Source organism: Cupressus sempervirens, chromosome 11 (assembly GCF_028749045.1).
Source record: "Cupressus sempervirens isolate cs-2001-9-10 chromosome 11, ASM2874904v1, whole genome shotgun sequence".
In the NCBI taxonomy this organism is placed as follows: Eukaryota; Viridiplantae; Streptophyta; class Pinopsida; order Cupressales; family Cupressaceae; genus Cupressus; species Cupressus sempervirens.
The window spans coordinates 347,535,493-347,547,373 of record NC_143128.1 but is presented as its reverse complement, the minus strand read 5'-3'; the positions used below and the strand labels follow the sequence as shown (position 1 = coordinate 347,547,373).

General features: G+C 36.2%; 1 pseudogene across 1 annotated transcript; it reads left to right on the top strand.

The window, feature by feature from the left end:
- The first annotated feature begins 3,539 nt into the window (after positions 1–3,539).
- Positions 3,540–8,066, top strand: LOC149529513 (scarecrow-like protein 3 pseudogene; annotated as a pseudogene). The gene is made up of 2 exons (XR_016358650.1): positions 3,540–4,207; positions 6,242–8,066. The product of XR_016358650.1 is annotated as a scarecrow-like protein 3 pseudogene (transcript).
- Positions 8,067–11,881: the final 3,815 nt, after the last annotated feature.

Below are 11,881 nucleotides of genomic sequence, written 5' to 3'. Positions count from 1 at the left end.
TCAATTATATTTTTTGTTTTATAATAGATTTGATTCACATTACTTGACCAAATTACAAAATATTTATATTAAATATACATTTAATTATATCATAATAAACTTAAATCATTTATCACAAACTTTAAAAAAATATATTAAGTTTACTACAATTATCTAAATGACGTTAAGAAATATTTAATATAATTTTGAAGTAGTATAGAATTAATATTAACATTTCTATATTTATTTTTAGATAATTTTGGTAGTATGGTCAAAGTTAGAGTAACAAAACAAATGTTTAGACAAATTGCATTTGCAAACTAAATATTATTATTTTAATAAGTAGATTGGATTGGAAAACCTAATTGAATTTAAATAATTTTTATATCATAATAAAGTTAAATCATTTATCACAAACTTTATAAAAAAAATTTAAAAAACATTAATTTTACTACAATTATTCTAAATGACTTTAATAAATATTTAAATATAATTTTAAAGTAATATAGAATTAGTATTAACATTTCTATATTTATTTTTAGATAATTTTGATAGTAGGCTCAAAGATAGAGTAACAAGACAAAGTTATAGACAAATTGCATTTGCAAACCAAATATTATTATTTTAATAAATAGATTGGAATGGGAAACCTAATTGGATTTAAATAATTTAGTCGGTATCACAACTTACAAGGGAGGGCATCACGAAAACTTAGGAACTCGAGTATAGTTAACATAACATTTCAAAAAGAAAATACAAAACAATTGTGAGAAACAAAAATGGAATAAATATTTTTCCCTTGTCCCTATATAGATGGTAATGTTCAACGATATATCTTATCTTCCTATAATGGGAGTGACGTCAAGATGACCATGTTGGTAGAAAGGTGCATAGCATCAAAAGCATTTAGCCATTTTAGTTAGGTTAAGGATTAAAAATTCAGAACTTTCATATAATATTTTTTAATATTTATACATAAAACCTTAACATATTTGAACCACACGAGTGTTGTATAATTTGTATAGTTAGTGAAAAATTTGATGTTGATGTAAAAATGTTTTAAAATTTGAGTCGTCGATTGTATATAATATTATAGTTGTTTTAATTTTCAATGATAATTTCAATATGTAATAGTAAAGGTTGCAAGAAAGGTGGTGGTTTGATGGCATATAGATATTAGCTAAAGGAAAAGTCGGTTATGTGTAATTTAAGAAACAATGTACAATTAGAATTGTCTTGACTAAGTTTTTATTTTGAATATTTTTTTACTTATATAATTTATAATTGCATTCTAAATTCTAGAGCTACTCTAGTAGTGTTTTGAATATAATTTCTCTCCCTAAACTATGTTAAAATTAGAGGATCAAATAATTTCTCTCCCTAAACTATGTTAAAATTAGAGGATCAAAACAAGCGATAGGTATTTAAAATATTTATTTAAATAATTTGAATAAAAGTTTTTCACATTTTACAAATAAGATCTATAGGGATATCCCTATTTTTGAGTAAACTAGATTCATTATTTATTTAAATAACTATGATTAACTATATTATCATAAAAAATATAAAAATTTAGATTATACTTTACAAAATAAATGTTATTAAATCTATTAGAAATCTATAATTTTTTAATAAAGAAAATGTCACCATGAATCAAATGACACATTGTGTTGATTTTATTTTGAACGACTAAGAATGCATTTACTAGCTCTGAAGAAGATTGAAATCAATACTAGAATGTAGAATGGCTTGAGCAACCAAGGGTAAATCTCTACATGATACAAATAATTTTGGGGTTAATTTATTTAATGAGAGGAGATTATGCATTGCAACAGTGATCTAAGATCTATTCAAATAATGAAACAATAAAATGTTGTAAACTAGATCTAGCTTATTGTTCATAATTTTTAGGGATATGTACACAACGTTCCATCTTAGGACTAGTTTCTAAAAATGAGATGTGCTACAAAAAAAGCGGAGTTTGGTGAGTTATCGTGGTCTTAGACACAACTCATGCCCCAAATGATCACGTTTCAATTACAAATCTACATGTCATGCATGTGGTGCCAATCTAGAGACAAGACGAATTTGTGGCAATGAAGAGATGTAATTCTAGATTTCCTACAAATCAAATTGTTCTTATATTGATGATTCCACAACTTCTAGATGGTTCTAATTTGTATAGCATAATTGTCAATGACGTAGAAATGTCTATAAATGCATGATCTTAATCACTCAATTCAATAACTTGGCGTGTAGGCTTGTACGACAATTATTGGTGTTTAGAAACACTATATATTTAGAATTGAGAATGATGTTTAGAAACACTATACATATAGAAGTGAGAAAATTAGAGTTTTAATGAGGTGACTTAGCTCATGTCATTCATAGATTTAACAATACTACATAATTAAATCAAAGATACAAAAATATTAAGAACAAGAAGTAGGGGAAAAGCCCCACTAGTTGATCAGGCTAACTTTGTGTACCTAGAAATCCTAAATCATAAGTTAGACTTTGCCAATTTTTTCAATGTACATTTGTAGGTGAGTGAAGAGCTGCTAAGGTTTTAGCTTTTGGGTACTCACGGATCTCACTCTAAGGATCATGAAGTGCAAAGTGGTCGAAAAGTGCCATTTCAAAAAGTTTCGCACAAAACCTGCTATGTTCATTCACCAATAGTCGCTCACTCAAAAACACCGTACTTGTGGCTAAATGTCCCATTAGTCTTTATGAAATGTCCCATACACAAATTGGACAATCATCAACCAAAAAAGTTTTAAAAGTTAAAAAAATGATCGACTTTTAGTACATGTATGATCGATTGTTAGTACATCTATGATTGATTGTTAGTACACATGTTTTCATTTATTAGACCTCTTTTAAGAACAACAATTGAGGGGTATCTATGTCACGATTATTAGACTCCTATTAAGGGCCCATTTGGTGAGCGAAATAGGAATACGTATTCTGGAATAGAACGTATTCCTGTTCTCTGTTTGGTTCAGCCAATATTTGATGGGAATTCACGGACCCGAAAATTTATGTTTTCTAAAATTTTTAAAAATGGAATAGGAATACGTATTCCAATAACACCTATTTGGGTGGAATTGCAAAACCCCATTTTTGGGTCAAAATTGAAATACGTATTCCTATTTTACTTCGTATTCCAATCCTGTTTTGGTGCATCCAAACAAGGAATTCAAAATTTTTGAAATACGAATTCCTATTCCGCTCACCAAACAGGCCCTTAGTTACTAGGTATCTTCCCCTAAATAGACTTATAAGAGAAACCACGTAATTGATTCCTAGATATTATCCACATGAAATTGAAAACTACAATAGTATAATGACAAAACATAACCAAAACCTGTCCAAAACCAGAACAAAAATTGAAATCAAACATGGTCTCTTGCAAGGGGAATTCCAAAGAAAGACGATCAATATTCCACGCATATTCCATTCACATGGTTAGGACAAGATTGAAATTCATATAATGACCAGTTTGGCATTGTACGCTTGAAAGCGAATAAAGATCCCGTCGATAATTTGATTTGTCGCTTTAGAGCCGGGGTTGCGTGAATATCGCATTCAACGGCTAGTACCCCCATTGTTTTTATGCGGGCAAAACGATACCCGCTCATCGACCACTCGCCGTTGTCGTCGCTTGCTTCCGCCCTACGCCATCTCTTTCCCCCACACGTTTTAATGCGACAAATCTCACCCAAGAAATCCTCAAAACCGAAGCTTTGAAAGGGAAAATTGAATGAGAACACATACAGGGCGTCAATGGATTGATTTGACGGGCGAAGAAAAGACAATGGCGGAAGGAGAGAAGAATTGAAGGATGTGTAATTTATTAATGAAAGCCATCTTTGATATAAACGACAGGCTTTGGAGTGTGGGCACAGTCCAATTTGATTCGAGCTCTGCTACATTACAAGATCGCATTGGATGCACGTGAAATGACGCCTTCTTTCTCCTTGTCCTCATCTTCCACACAGGCATTCCTTGCTCCATATGATTCCTTTTTTGTTTCTCCATCCGATCCCAAGAATAAATCTTGCTTTCCTGTCCGTTTCCATTAGGACATAAAAAGTTTGGGTTTTTAAAGCGGCTGCCTTGGATGATCTCTCTCCCCCGTTTGGTGAATGTTAAGAAGAGGGATTGGAGTGGAAACAGGGCAGATCTTGTAGTGAGATGTGTGAGGTTTGATGGGCTCTTGCAGGTGAGAGTTATGTGGGTGTTTTGGTTCTTATGATCTCCCTGCTTCAATCTTGTTTATTCATGGCTTAGATTTCTCTGCAGCATCACTTGTAATGGTAGTTGTGTGAGTGCTCTGTAATGGTGTATTGGTTTGATTTCTCGTGTTTTTTTTCGTATCTTTGTATGAGTTTTGGGCCTTTCGATTCATAATTCTTATCTGAAGTATCTGCCATGATCAATATGGGTTTGGTCGTAATTCTGATCAGAAGTATCTACCGTGATCAATATGGGTTTGGTCATAGTTCTGATCAAAAGCATTGTTGCTGTGGATTTACCCTTTGTTGTTATGATTCTTTGCGTTTCTAATTGTTGTAGAGTGTTCTTGTTTTTTCTGTGTGAGTTTGGTTGTTTCAATTCATAGCTGCAATACGGTGTGTTTACCATAATCAAAATCGGTATTTGTATGGGTGTGGCCGTTTGTTGTAATGATTCTTGGCGTTTTGATTGCTGTAATACGTAGTGTTTAACATAGCTAAAATCAGCATTTCTATGGGTTTGGCCATTTGTTATGATTCTTAGTATTTCTCTTGTGGTGCTAGTGCGTTTTTTTCCCTCACTTCTTTGGCCCTCCTTATTCATAGTTTCAATCAAAACTAATTATCATAATGAAAAACAGCATTTGTATGGCTTTAGATCTTTGTGTTATGATTTGTGGTGTTTCTTGTTCTTCCGATTCATAGCTCTAATAAAAAACATATGTTCTTAATCACAATCAGCATTTGTATGAGTTTGGCCTTTTGTATTATGATAGCGTTTATTGTTGTTGTAGGATTGTAACTTTTTTGCATGGATTTGGCTCTCTTGATTCATTGCTCAAATAAAAAGCACTTACCATAAACAAAACCAGTATTTGTTTGAGTTTGAACTTTCGTTTCTATGATTTTTGGCATTTCAATCGATGCATAGGTTGACCTTTCTATTCAAAACATTTACCATAACCAAAAACAACATTTGTATGAGTTGTGATTATGATTTTTAGTGTTTTCTTTTCCCGTTGTAGGGTGTTTCACTTGCTTGTTTCTATGATTTTGGTCGCTGTGATTTATAACACTGATCAAAAGCTAATCAAATCAACATTTCTATGTGTTTGGCTGTTTGCTGTTTGGATTCTCGGTGCTTCTTGTTTTAAATTGATGTTTTTCTCACTCCTTTGTGTAGATTTGGCCCTTTGCCTTCCAAGTTGTTCTTTTCGTTTCTCTGTATGTGTTTGATCCTTTAAAAACACAGCTCCAATTGAAAGCATTTACCATAATCACAAACGACATTTGTATGAGTTTGGCCTTTTGTGTTATGATTGCTGGTGTTTTTTGGTATTGTAAGGCCCTTTTTCCCTCGCTTCTTTAAAAGGATTTGAATCTTTCAATTCATAGCTCTAAGAAAAAATATTTACTATAGTAAAAAAATAAATGATATTTGTATGGATTTAGATCTTTGTTGTTATGATTCTTAATGATTCTTGTTGTTGCAGGGTGTTTTGTTTTGCACACTACTTTGCATGGGTTGGCCCTTCGATTGAAAGCATTTATCGTAATGAAAACCAACTTTTGTATGGGTTTTGTCATTTGTGTTAGCATCCTTGGTGTTTCTTCCTGTTGTAGGAAATCACCTAACTTCATAATTCTGATCAAAAGCATTTACCATAATTGAATTTTGCTCCTTGCTGTTTCGATTCTTGATGTTTTTCTTTTTAAAGGATATTTTTCTCTCCTGTATGAGTTTGACTCTTCCAAATCACAGTTCCGATAGAAAAAGTTTTAGCATAATAAAAATAGTACTTGTATCTAGGTCTCTATTATGATTCATATTGTTTTTAACTTTTTTATTGTTTTAAAACGTTTTTTCCGACTTCTTTGTATAGATTTGACTCTTCCCATACTCGACTCCGATCAAAAGCATTTACCGTAGGCCGAAACATCATTTGACTACATTTCTTTTGTTTGGTTGATTCGGTTTCAATTAGCAGTGTGAACTGATACGAAGATTCCATTGTTGGCAGGTGTGGAGCTCAGAAACCAAGGAAACATCTGAATACATGCAGTGGAAAATCAGCAAGTTGTTCAGGCTCAAACTCTGTCCTTTGATTGAGAACCAGAGCAACAATCAATGATCAGTTGCAACTGAAGAAAGAAAGGAAACGCACACATTAACTCAGTTCCAAGATCCAAACTTTAGCAATTTCAAAAAGATGAAGTTCAGATCCACAGGAGAGGAGTCCAGATGGAACGGATCCCCACAGAGCCCATGGGAGGGCTGGTCATCACCGAGCAGTGGGGATCCGCCATCACCACTGACGGCCTTCTCATCAATGTCACTAACATCAATCTTATCCCCAAACAGCCCATTAGCCCCACCATGGCTTTCAGCCCAGCGGGAGCTGGGCTCAGAGGACCGTGGGCTATGGCTAATCAAGCTCCTCCTGTTCTGCTCAAACTGCGTCTCAGCAGGACACATGGAGAACACAAACCTCTGCCTGGAGCACTTATCACTACTAGCCTCTCCAACAGGTGACCCAATGCAAAGGGTCGCCACATATTTAATGGAAGCCCTGGCAGCGAAAATCACAAAAGCCTGGCCTGGACTCCACAAAGCACTCAACTGCACTCACCTGCCATCGCCGGTGGACAAGTTCTCTGCCCGCCAGATGCTCTTCAATCTCTGCCCTTTTCTCAAGGTCTCATACGCCGCAGCAAACCAGAGCATCATGGAAGCCATGGAAGGCGAAGATTTCGTCCACATCATCGATCTCAACGACTGCGAACCAATCCAGTGGGCATGGCTGATGCATTCTCTAGCAGCCCGCAATGGGGGTCCGCCCAATCTGAGAATCACAGCCGTCAGTGAACACAAACAGGCATTGGAGCGGACGGCCAGAGTGCTTGCAGAGGAAGCAGATAAGCTCAACATTCCATTACAATTTCATCCTGTTCACTCAACCCTAGAAAATCTCAAAACAGAGGATCTCAAAGTTAAGATAGGGGAAGCTCTTGCAATCAGCTCTGTTCTGCAGCTACACACTCTTTTAGCGGAGGAAGAAAACGATCCGACTCGACCACAGAAACGTCCCGGATGGCCCCAAATCAGATTCCAAAACACCACCTTGGATGATCTTTTGAAAAGCGAGCCGAGGAGCAACAATCTATCGCCGTCACAGATCGAAGAAGCCATTGCCAGAAAGGCGGCGGCCGCAATTGGGTCCCCTCGGCGGGCTAAAATCGATTGTTTTCTTGATATGCTTCGTGGGCTTTCGCCCAAAATCATGGTTGTGGTGGAACAGGACTCTGACCACAATAGTCCCCTGTTCACAGAGCGGTTTGTGATGGCAATGCATTACTATAGTGCCGTGTTCGATTCCCTGGCCTCTGAGGGTTCACAGGGGAGGAGTGGGGAGAGACTCGCAGTGGAGAAGTATCTGTTGGGAGAGGAGATAAAGGACATTGTGGCGTGTGAGGGATCGGAGAGGAAGGAGAGGCATGAGAAATTGGACAAGTGGCTGAAGAGAATGGAGGGGGCGGGATTCGTTCGTGTGCCTGTGAGCTTCGAGACTTTTCTGCAGGCGAAAGGGCTGACTAATGAGGCTTATAGCCTCGATGGGGATCATGGCTGCCTTGTTCTTGGCCGGCATAAAATGTCCCTCTTTTCTATTTCCGCATGGCGGTCCTCTTGATTTCGTATAGATTAGTTTGTCTCTGGTTAACTTGGGTTTGGTCTTCTTATACTTTTTGCAATTTTTGTACATCTGGATCGGTTCTGGGCTCAAATTGTAATTTGAAGTTTCGATTCTCAATGATCAATACGAATGGATAGTTTATACATTGTACAAATGTGTTGCCTCGTGTTCATTTGGGTGTCACAGAGGAGGAATTGCTTCGGAGATTTTTTCTGAATTTCTCTAATCAGTTTTTGAAAGTTTAAATCAACTCCATTGTCCATAACGATAGAAATCTGTTGTGGAGGACTGACTTTATTCTCTCTCTGATTTCCTAACTCTCAAGTTGTTCTTGGTCTCTGCAAATCACCCACCCAGGACGTTTTAAACCTCATAAAATATTAATAATTTTTTAGATGTGTTGAGGCGATTGTGGTGTTGCTACTCGGTAGCCCAATGATCTGAGATGGAGGTAAATTACGTAATCCAGGAAAAAAAATTTGAAAAGGGGCATCCATGCGAGGATCTTCTTGGTTATGAAGTCCTTATAGCTTCATCGACACATCCATTCAAAGTGTACTATTGATCAATTTTCATAAAATTGAAAATATAATGGATTTTTTTTAAAAATTCAGCATTTGATCTTCATGATCTGAATAGTTTGTAGTCAAAAACATCAAAAATTTTGAAAAAAAATCACTAGATCTTCGTGACTGAAAAAATAAAATAAAAATGTTTTGACTTTGTTTTGTCTTTAGTGCATTTGGGATGGAGATTACCCTGTCCTTGGCTTTATTGGGTTTCTACTTACATCTATTGGTCCATTCTAGAAGGACAAAGAAGACATCCCTTGCAACTTTGGTGTCTTGTCTTGACATGGGGTAGGGATAGACTCCACATTAGGACAAAATCCGGCACTCTTTCGCTTATAACAGGGGAGGATCCTTCTAGTTTTGCTGGTTTTAATGTGAAAAAATGTTGGGCATCTTGTAATTGTTGAAATTGTTGATTTGGTGGTTAGTATCTTATTGTATCAGACATTTAAGTTTAACTTTTGGTAAAATGGTAAATGTTTCTAGTATACTAATTATTGTTAAGTTTTTATAAATTTTTATTTGGTTATTGTTAGTTTAGGTAGCTTGGAAAGGTGTTCATCCATATGTGATTAATTAGCAAATATTGGTTAATTAATTGACTCCTAGAAGCAACTAGTAACCTATTGGTTAGATTGTTCTAATTGAGAAGCAATTAGAAACTTCTTGGTTAGGTTGTTATCAAGAAGCAACTAAAAACTTCTTGGTTAGGTTGTCTTGATCAAGAAGCAATTAGAAACCTCTTGGTTAGGTAGTATAAAAAGGGGGTTAAGGGAGACATTTGGTGGATAGAGGAACACAAGAAGTTGTAGAAGCATTTGCAGTGTTAGCAAATGAGTTTGCAGTGATAGCAAATAGTCTTGCAGTGTTAGCAAGGGCATAGTGATAACGTTGGGGATAGTAGTGGGAAATATCAGTAGCATAAATTAGGAGGTTGTCTGAATTCTACCAGTGAGAGGCATAGAATTTTGTATCTCTTAATTTGCTAAAGTTAATATATCTTCCATTTGCAGAACTAGTTTTCCCTTAAGGGTTTTCCAGGGACAATTTGTCTAAAAATATTGTGTTATTTGTGTTGTGAATTCCTTTTTGCATTTTATTGGTGAAGTTGCAGTTGTGTTATTTTCGATATTAGTTGTGAATTTGTTTTTAGCAGTTTAATAATCGTTTACGATAGGAGATTAATAATAAGTGGTTGCAATAGGAATTTTCACATGGTACCAAAGCATTGTTGAGGGTAGAAGAGTTTTACCCTAGGAAAGAAATTAAGGGTTGATCTCTTCAGAGTTATTATTGCTTTAATCCCTTGAGATGGCTTCAGTTGGTTTGAGAGATCAAGACATATTGGATAGTGCCTCGAATTTTGGTGTCTGGAAGGCCATAATTTCTTTATTGTTGGAAGAGAATGGTATCAAGGATTATGTTACCAGTGATGTACCTATACCAACGGATGTGACACAGCTCGTAGCATATAAGAATGACAATGCCAAGGCAAGGAGGATTATCCTTGATGGTGTCAAGGATCATATTGTTCCACATATCGTGGAGCTAGATACAGGAAAGAAGATGTGGGATGCCGTTATGAATCTGCACCAAAATGCTACCACCAACAGGAAGATGATTCTTAGAGAGAAGCTGAAGAATACTCGAATGAACCAAGGAGAAGATGTTACAAGTCACCTCACTAGGCTTAGACTTGTCAAGGATGAGTTAGCAGCTATTAGAGATAGTCCTAGTGATGATGAGCTAATAAGAATAACCTTAAATGGGTTTTCTAAACAATGAAGTGTCTTTGTTCAAGTTGTCAATGGACGAGCTACCTTACTGAGTTGGGATCGACTATGGATTGATTTCACTTAGGAGTTTAGACTAAGTTTTGTCAATGGGGCCAACAAAAGTAAAAAAAGTGAGGTGGAATAGGAAAATGTTGCCTTAGTGGGGAAAGGGAAAGCACAGAAGGGATCTAGTTCACAAAGTGAGAAGAAAAAGAAGGACCTTTCTAAGGTCAAGTTCTTTGGATGTCACAAGTATGGTCACTATGTTAGTGATTTCCCATAAAGGAAGAAGACAAAGAAGTAGGTGGCAACTTCAGCAAGTGTAGAAGAACTCTCCAATAGAATGGAAGATGAGTTTGTACTTATAGCTTGTATGGTGAGCTCAACCTCATAGACTATTTGGTATATAGATAGTGGGGCTTCATTTCATATGATAGGAGTTAGAGAGTACTTCTCCAGTTATAAGGAGGAGAACACCAATATCCAAATTTCTGCGGGAAACTTGTCCAAACTCAACCCAATCGGGAAAGGAACTGTTCAGTTTCAGAGCGAGAATGGAAAGATAATTCCAATTCATGATGTATTGCATGTACCAGGATTAGGTAGGAATTTGATTTCTATAAATGTTCTTCAGGATAAGGGGTATAATGTACTCTTTAGAGGGACACCTGTGTTGATTAAGCACAAGGGTTGGAAATCACCCATAACTATTGGAGTTAAAGAGTGGCCGCCTTTATAGGTTGCAGTTTGATACTCCTAAGGTAGCTATAATCTTAGAGATCCTAGAGAGCTATGGCACTAGAGGATGGGCCATATTCATCATGGAGCACTCAAATTGCTTCGTGAGATGGTGACAGGTGTTCTAGAGGTGAACACAGAGCATGATGATGTATGTAAGGGATGTGTGTTGAGGAAGTTTGCAAAAGCATCTTTTCCAAGGAGTGACACCACATTTAAAGGTGTTCTTGATCTAGTACATTCAAATGTCTATGGACCAATGTTGACAAAATCTTTCAAAGGATATGAGTACTATGTTACTTTTATTGATGATTTCTCTAGGAAGACCTAGATATACTTCTTGAAGACCAAGGATGAGGTTTTCAATTGGTTCCAAGAGTTCAAGGCTCTTGTGGAAAACTCGACAAGAAGGAAAATAAAGGTTCTTCAGTCAGATAATGGAGGTGAGTACAAAGGAAATAACTTCCAAGAGTTATGTACTAGAGAAGGAATCAAGAGAGAGTGGATTGTTCCTTACAACTCACAACAAAATGGAGTTGCTGAGAGGAAGAACATTCTATATCAGAGGTAGCAAGAGCTATGCTACATGACCGGGATATGCCCCACTACTTATGGACAAAAACGTGCAGTACAATAGTCTACATTCAAAATAGGGTTCCACACAAGGTACTAGGGGGGATGACACTAGAGGAAGCTTTCATAGGAAAGAAGCCTAATGTTAGCCATTTTAGAATATTTGGGAGTTTGGTATATTGTCATATTCCAAGTGATACATGTACCAAGTTAGATTAGATTGCAAAGAGGGGGTACTTTGTTGGGTACAGTGAAACCTCAAAGGCATATAGGATTTTTGTCTCTAAGACCAGAAGAATTATTGTTAGACA